The sequence below is a fragment of the Balaenoptera acutorostrata genome, chromosome 8 (assembly GCF_949987535.1).
Source record: "Balaenoptera acutorostrata chromosome 8, mBalAcu1.1, whole genome shotgun sequence".
Classification (NCBI taxonomy): Eukaryota; Metazoa; Chordata; class Mammalia; order Artiodactyla; family Balaenopteridae; genus Balaenoptera; species Balaenoptera acutorostrata.
The window spans coordinates 18,673,231-18,679,370 of NC_080071.1; the positions used below are offsets into that span (position 1 = coordinate 18,673,231).

General features: G+C 42.4%; 2 non-coding genes across 2 annotated transcripts; one reads left to right on the forward strand and one right to left on the reverse strand.

Moving 5' to 3' along the window:
- The first annotated feature begins 3,850 nt into the window (after positions 1-3,850).
- TRNAA-CGC (transfer RNA alanine (anticodon CGC)) lies at positions 3,851-3,922 on the forward strand. Its single transcript has one exon. It is a non-coding gene; the product is annotated as a tRNA-Ala (tRNA).
- Positions 3,923-4,211: 289 nt separating this feature from the next.
- Positions 4,212-4,282, reverse strand: TRNAG-GCC (transfer RNA glycine (anticodon GCC)). Its single transcript has one exon. It is a non-coding gene; the product is annotated as a tRNA-Gly (tRNA).
- Positions 4,283-6,140: the final 1,858 nt, after the last annotated feature.

The following is a 6,140-nucleotide window of genomic DNA, read 5'->3' on the forward strand; positions in this document are numbered from 1 at the left end:
AAAATCTTTCATACCCCATACAGATAGATTTTTTTTTTTTCTCCTTGCAGCCTTACAACACTCTTTCTTAAACTGACCATTGATAGTTTCCAGAAGTATGGGCTTTTTGTAACATCTTTTCTCTCTTAAACGTCATCTTAAATATGTACCTCCTTCTGTTTCCATCTATTTGTAACCAGAATCTAAATTATAGAATTTGCATCTTTCCAAGTAGAATCTAACACTGTTCAATAAATACGTCAAATTATGATCACTATAATTTTTCACTTTGGGGTACTACTGAAAGGAGTAATGTTTATTAACTTTCTTTGACTTAAATGTAACCAGTAGCTTTTTTGGCTCTTGGGTTGTTATTAATAATTAACTGTGGTGATGAAGAATTACTAATAGTTATGACCCTGAGGAGCAAAATAATGTATTTCAAAGAGCTGCCTGTACCTTTAAGTGTTGAGTAAAGCAATTCAGTCCTTTTTCATCCAGGAAGTCACAAGCACAGGGCATTCCCAGGTGCCAAGTGCCGATTGCTCTGCTCCCATCCTTTCCTAGTCTCATTTTGAGCCCTTCTAACGGCCAGCAAATCATCAGGGACAGCTCACTGGAGGAACCCATTCATGTAACATGGGGATGGGGTAGAGGAGACAGGATATGTGAAGCTAAGAAATGTTAGCTTGAACACCTGCCTCCACCAGTTTTATGTTATATGAAGGAAAATAGGGAGAAGTTGGAATGAGTTAGCTTCTTTCATCCTCTAGCAATGCTAATTTCCCAATGTGCAGGGCCCTGGGCAGTGAGTCCTCCACTGTCAGAGTTTTGGCAGGCTTGGTTGCTCACATAACTGGGTGAAGAGCTTGAGAAAGTACCTACTGGAACACTATGGTTCTCTACCTTGGCTGCATATTAGAGTCACCTGGGAAGCCTTTTAGAACTCCTATGCCCAGACCACCCTCAGACCAATTAAATAAGTATATTTAGGGATGGGATTCAACCATCAGAATTTTTTTTAAAGCTTGCCAGCTGCTTCCAATGTGCAGCCACATTTGAGAACCACTGGACTGGTGATAGACATCTCTTGGGGGTTTTTTTCCCCAGTTTTATTGCAGCATAATTAACATATTGTATTAGTTTAAGGTGCACAACATGATTTGATATATGTATATTTTGTGAAATGACTAACACAATGAAGTTAGTTAACAACCATCACTAGACATCTGCTGTTGTCACGAAAATAGCCCTCAAGCAGTGGCTCTCGGGCTTAGCTGCACACTGGGATAACCTGGGAGTTTAAAAAGATACTGATGCCTAGACCCACTCCTAGCGATTCTGACTTAATTGCTTTGGGAGGGGGCTCAAGCAAGTATCAGCATTTTTCAAAGGCCCTCTCAGTAATTCTAATGTGCAGACAGGAGTAAGAACTACTGCTTGAACTGGGAATAAACATCTTAACTCGTTGCCAGCTTAGAGGGAAAGATGCTGTATACCTGCTGGACGAAGATTGCCATGAGCGGAAGCAAGAACGTGAAAGGAAATGGGGACGCAGTACCAGAGATAAAAGTCACCTGCCTCAAAGTGGGGACGTAAGATCAATCGTTGTGAACGGGGTGTGTGTGTGTGTGCGCGTGCGTATGCGCGCATGCACGATGTGTGTGACAGAGAGAGAGACTGAGAATTGGGGAAATTTGTCCCCAACCAAGAGAGATGTGCTGAGGGTGGAAGATAGAACTGAATGTTTTAATACTTGAAAATTTTGGACACTTGGTCAGCCTCTCTTCATTTGCAAGCAGAGCTGGGGCAGTTTTATTTGCATATAGAATAGATGGGATCCAGAAAGTATTCCCTAATCCAAAAATGTGCCTTCTCTTTCACCTTTCCCATCGACCACAATGGCTGAAAAAACCGTCTTTCTCTTGGGTTGTGCCAGACCAGTAAATCGATTTCACATTCTCTGTTGGTTTTAGAGCTTGGCTTCATTTTCTTTATCAAATGCACCAAGTTAGGCCCTGGACTGGTTGAATAGGAGTGAACAATTTAAAAGAAGCCTTCTCTAGGCTTAGCTCTGAACCTTAAGAACAAAGGTTCTTGCCTGAGAACAAAGTCCCAGAAAAGAAGTGCCTCAGGTGATGGAGAAAGAAGCCATAATGTGAGGAAGGGATCCTAAAGAGGATGTCAAAGATGAGGTCACCAAAGGCAAACGTGCTTCCTTCACAATTAACTGAATACTGCAGCTGTAATTTGCACTGGTGAAAACCCTGGTTGGTGAAAAATGGTTCTGTCTCTGTTTCCCGACTCAGAGTCAGCTGAAGGTGTTCATGTTCTAGTGCCTCTGGATGGAAAGCAGGGGTTGGTTTGGAAATGTTTTGGTCTGAAGTAGAGCTCCTTAATGACTGTCCACTGACGTGGCTTTTTTTTTTTTTTTTTAACATTCTGTATTATAGCTGTATTAGATCAGTATGTGGCTTGTTCTCATTAAAAACAAAATCTGATTATGAGCCATTATTTGTTGAAATTACTGTAAGCAAACACAGTAACATTTATTTTTAATCTAGGACTTGATTATGAAACTTGTGGTTTACCCAGAGTTATTTTGAAACTTCTGCTTTTCTGCTCTGGCTTTTGGCCTGCTGACTATTCCATTTACGAGGGGTGCTCTGCTGCAACGGAAAGCAGTGGAAATTCTAGGCCCTCACCGTGTGCTTACTGGGTCAGCCTTACAGGTCGGCTGGAAGTGAAGGTAGCCCAGCTCCCCTGACACCAAATCTCTCCCCTGCTCTTTCCCATCAGGGTGTCTGAGGCTTCTCTCAGCCAGCCTTCACTTCCCTGGGGTGGTATCAGTTTAAACTGCACTGGGAAGGGTCAAACACACATCATCTCATTATAATGTAAGTTAGTTCATCATATGACCTAACACTCAAAACAACTGGAGAGGCAATTTCCAAGGAAACAGGACTCGAGGTACATTTCTTCATTTGGGGCTGGGAGTACGATTAGCGGTTAGTTAGGAAGGGTTCAGAGGACAATAAAGTAGCTGTTAAGTGACTTACATTCCTATCACAACATAGTCAGATGAGTCCAAGGGTCCAAGGTGTAAATATCAAACAGCGAGCAGAGTGCATCTTGAGCAGGTACCTCGCCTCGACTTTATCATCATTTGTATAAGATTAAGCTACAAAGAGGGTATCGGTGTCATTTTCTTTCTTTCAGTTTGGGCCCCACGCAAAGAACACGTTGTGAAGTCATTTTTACCTCCAAGAGTTGGCTGTAATCCCTACAAAACCCAGTTTATGGGGATTTGGCGTCAACACGTCGTTCTCCTGAGATGGGGGGGGCGTGGTGGTGTTTGGGGTTTTGGGTGCGCACAGAAGGTCCCCACCGCTCTGCTTCAGTAGCTAGTCTCCTTTGGCCCCTGGGCAGCGTCCGTGGCTCTGCCCGCCTGCTGGCCCCTCAGTCGGCGTCGTAGTTGCGGCTCCACCCCGCGGCAAAGCGGCGGGCTGAACGCCCCGCCCCCCACCTCTGCGTTCCGGGCCGCCTGCGCAGTCAGCCCGCAGAGGAGCCGAGCTCGGGCGGGCGCTCAGCGCGCCGACGTCCCGTCCCTCTGGCAGGGCAGGGTATCCGATCCCTGGTCGAGCTCCAGGCGTCCGGCAGGAGTGCTCGAGAGCTGGTCAAGTTTGCGGCCCACACCGCTGGCTGCATGGAGTTCCGATACACCCTAGAAGCAATTTAAGGCGGTGTAGGAAGGGTAGAAGCGGGGTGTCGCAGAAGCGCTCACCAAAATAAAGTCTTGAAACTTAACTATAGCAATTGGACTAGCGGTGGACTGAATGAATACCTATACCAGAAAAACATCGCTCGGCTGGGGGATGTAGCTCAGTGGTAGAGCGCGCGCTTCGCATGTGTGAGGTCCCGGGTTCAATCCCCGGCATCTCCAGGCAGCCACGGTGGTCTTTTAAATCTCCGAACACTATGTGGCCCATTACTTTTTGCTCATATATCCTAGGGCCCCCGAAAAACGTCTAAAAGAAAGGCCCGAAAAATACGGCAAATCTCAGGGAATCGGCAGTTTCGACTGCTCGAAGAAAAAGTGAAAAAGGGAAATTATCGTTGATTTGTCTTTCTTCATTTGCATAAAATCAATGTTTCTATGTTTTTATTGAACTTGTTTTGGGGATCTGAGATGTACGGGAAAAATGGGGTAAGATAGAAAAAATGTTAGTAGTTGCATTGGCCGGGAATCGAACCCGGGCCTCCCGCGTGGCAGGCGAGAATTCTACCACTGAACCACCAATGCTTACGGAAAAGGGTTTCTTCTATACCCTACTAGATAGATATTTACGTGTGTACTGATTATTTTATGTTAATAATTATAAATTTATGTATTCAACATCAGAGGAAGCAATGGATTTTTTTAATTAAATAGCTATAATAAAATATTGAGTTAACATTTACATAAAAATCTCATTATACTTACTTCTGTTGAACCTTATGAGGAGATTCTTTCCTCCGAAGTCATCCTTGGTGAAGGAGGCAAATGAAAATTTTGTCATGTATACACAAGATTACATAATTACTTAGCTGTATCTTCAGATATTTAGATAATTTAAAACAACCACTCCCTTCTTATTTTTCTTATCTTAGCTATTCAGACAAATACATAAAGATATTTGTCAGGGTTTGGGAGTAGGGATGACGGGGCACCAAGTTATAAGAGTATATTAGAACTATGAGATATGAACAGGGAACTTTGGAGCATTGGTGACTGACAAGTCACCTAAATTCTCTGAACTGCCCCTTCCTTCATAGTGAGAGACTTGATCCTGGGACCCCTTTCTACTCTAATAATATGAGTATGATCATTTACCCTTAGTTTCCATGAAGTGTAAAATTGCAAACCACACACCAAATATATATAAGGGGGAGAAATTAAAGTGAAGGAAATTCATTCGTGGAAATGAGTCTAAATATAAGATAGAAGACTCTGGATTTAGGCATTATTGGCCCTTTATCTCTGACAGGGAAATTCCCAGAGATTTGCAGGATCTTTGTCAGCCAAGAAGAATTTGGGGGTGGGGGGTGGGAAATACATGAGAAAATAGCAGAAAACACATAGCACTTACTATGTGCTGGGCTATGTAAATAGCATTACATATGGACTTCAACCCAGTGAAGTAGGTATTTTTATAATTACCCTAACTTAACAAATGAGAATAGGCAAGATTGGAACACAAGTGGTATCATGTTTAACATTTGGTTGCTTAGCCACTGTCCTGTTCTGCCTACAACAGAATAAATCACTGTGTAGTTACACCAGAAATACTGCATGTGTAGCTCAGGAACACTGTATATCAAGAGTGGAGTTAAAGAAAGATCATAACACACTGCTGAAATAATGTAAGAACTTCTACATCAAGATTTATTTTTAAGAACTTTTTTTTAGTGTGTGCATACAAAGCAGAATTTGAAGAAAAATACATGACAGAATTATAAAGATGTAAAAGATATAAAGAGATCAGAGAATCAAGAAATCTAGACTACAATCTTAGTAACCCATGGAAGAACAAGTTCAAATCATTTCACCTCTCAGAACCTCAGTTCCTTAAAATAAGAGAACTAGAGGAGAGATGAGGTTTTAAAATTGCATTCTGAAGAGCTCTAGCTTTCCAGAAGTGCCTCAGGGCCACTAGCTACTGGGGCCTCACCTTCTTTTCCCCGGCCCCTCACTTCACCAGCTCATTTATAAACTCTCCCATTTATTTGCATTTGTTTGATGGGTTACAAGTCTGGAATAAAAAAACATTGAAAAGCCCTCAACTAAATGACCTAAGTTCATTTGAACTCTGAAATGTTATGATTCAAAATAAAAAAGCAATCTAAAAAAACCTCAGCATGAGAAACACTACAAAAATTTTAAACAGGTGGAAGGAATCAAATAAGAAGTATGATCTAATGGCAAACATTATTAGTGACCTACCAAAGGCTATTTTACTTTTTTCTTCCTAAAAGTCTGGAAGAGGCTACCTAGCTCTAGGGACAAATGTGGTGCATTAAGCCAGTTATCCCATTTTCCTTTCCAAAGACTGAGTCGGGATGGGTTTGTGACAGTTCCTGCCAATGAGAGAAAAGAATGGTCAGCTAGGGAAAGACGGTGT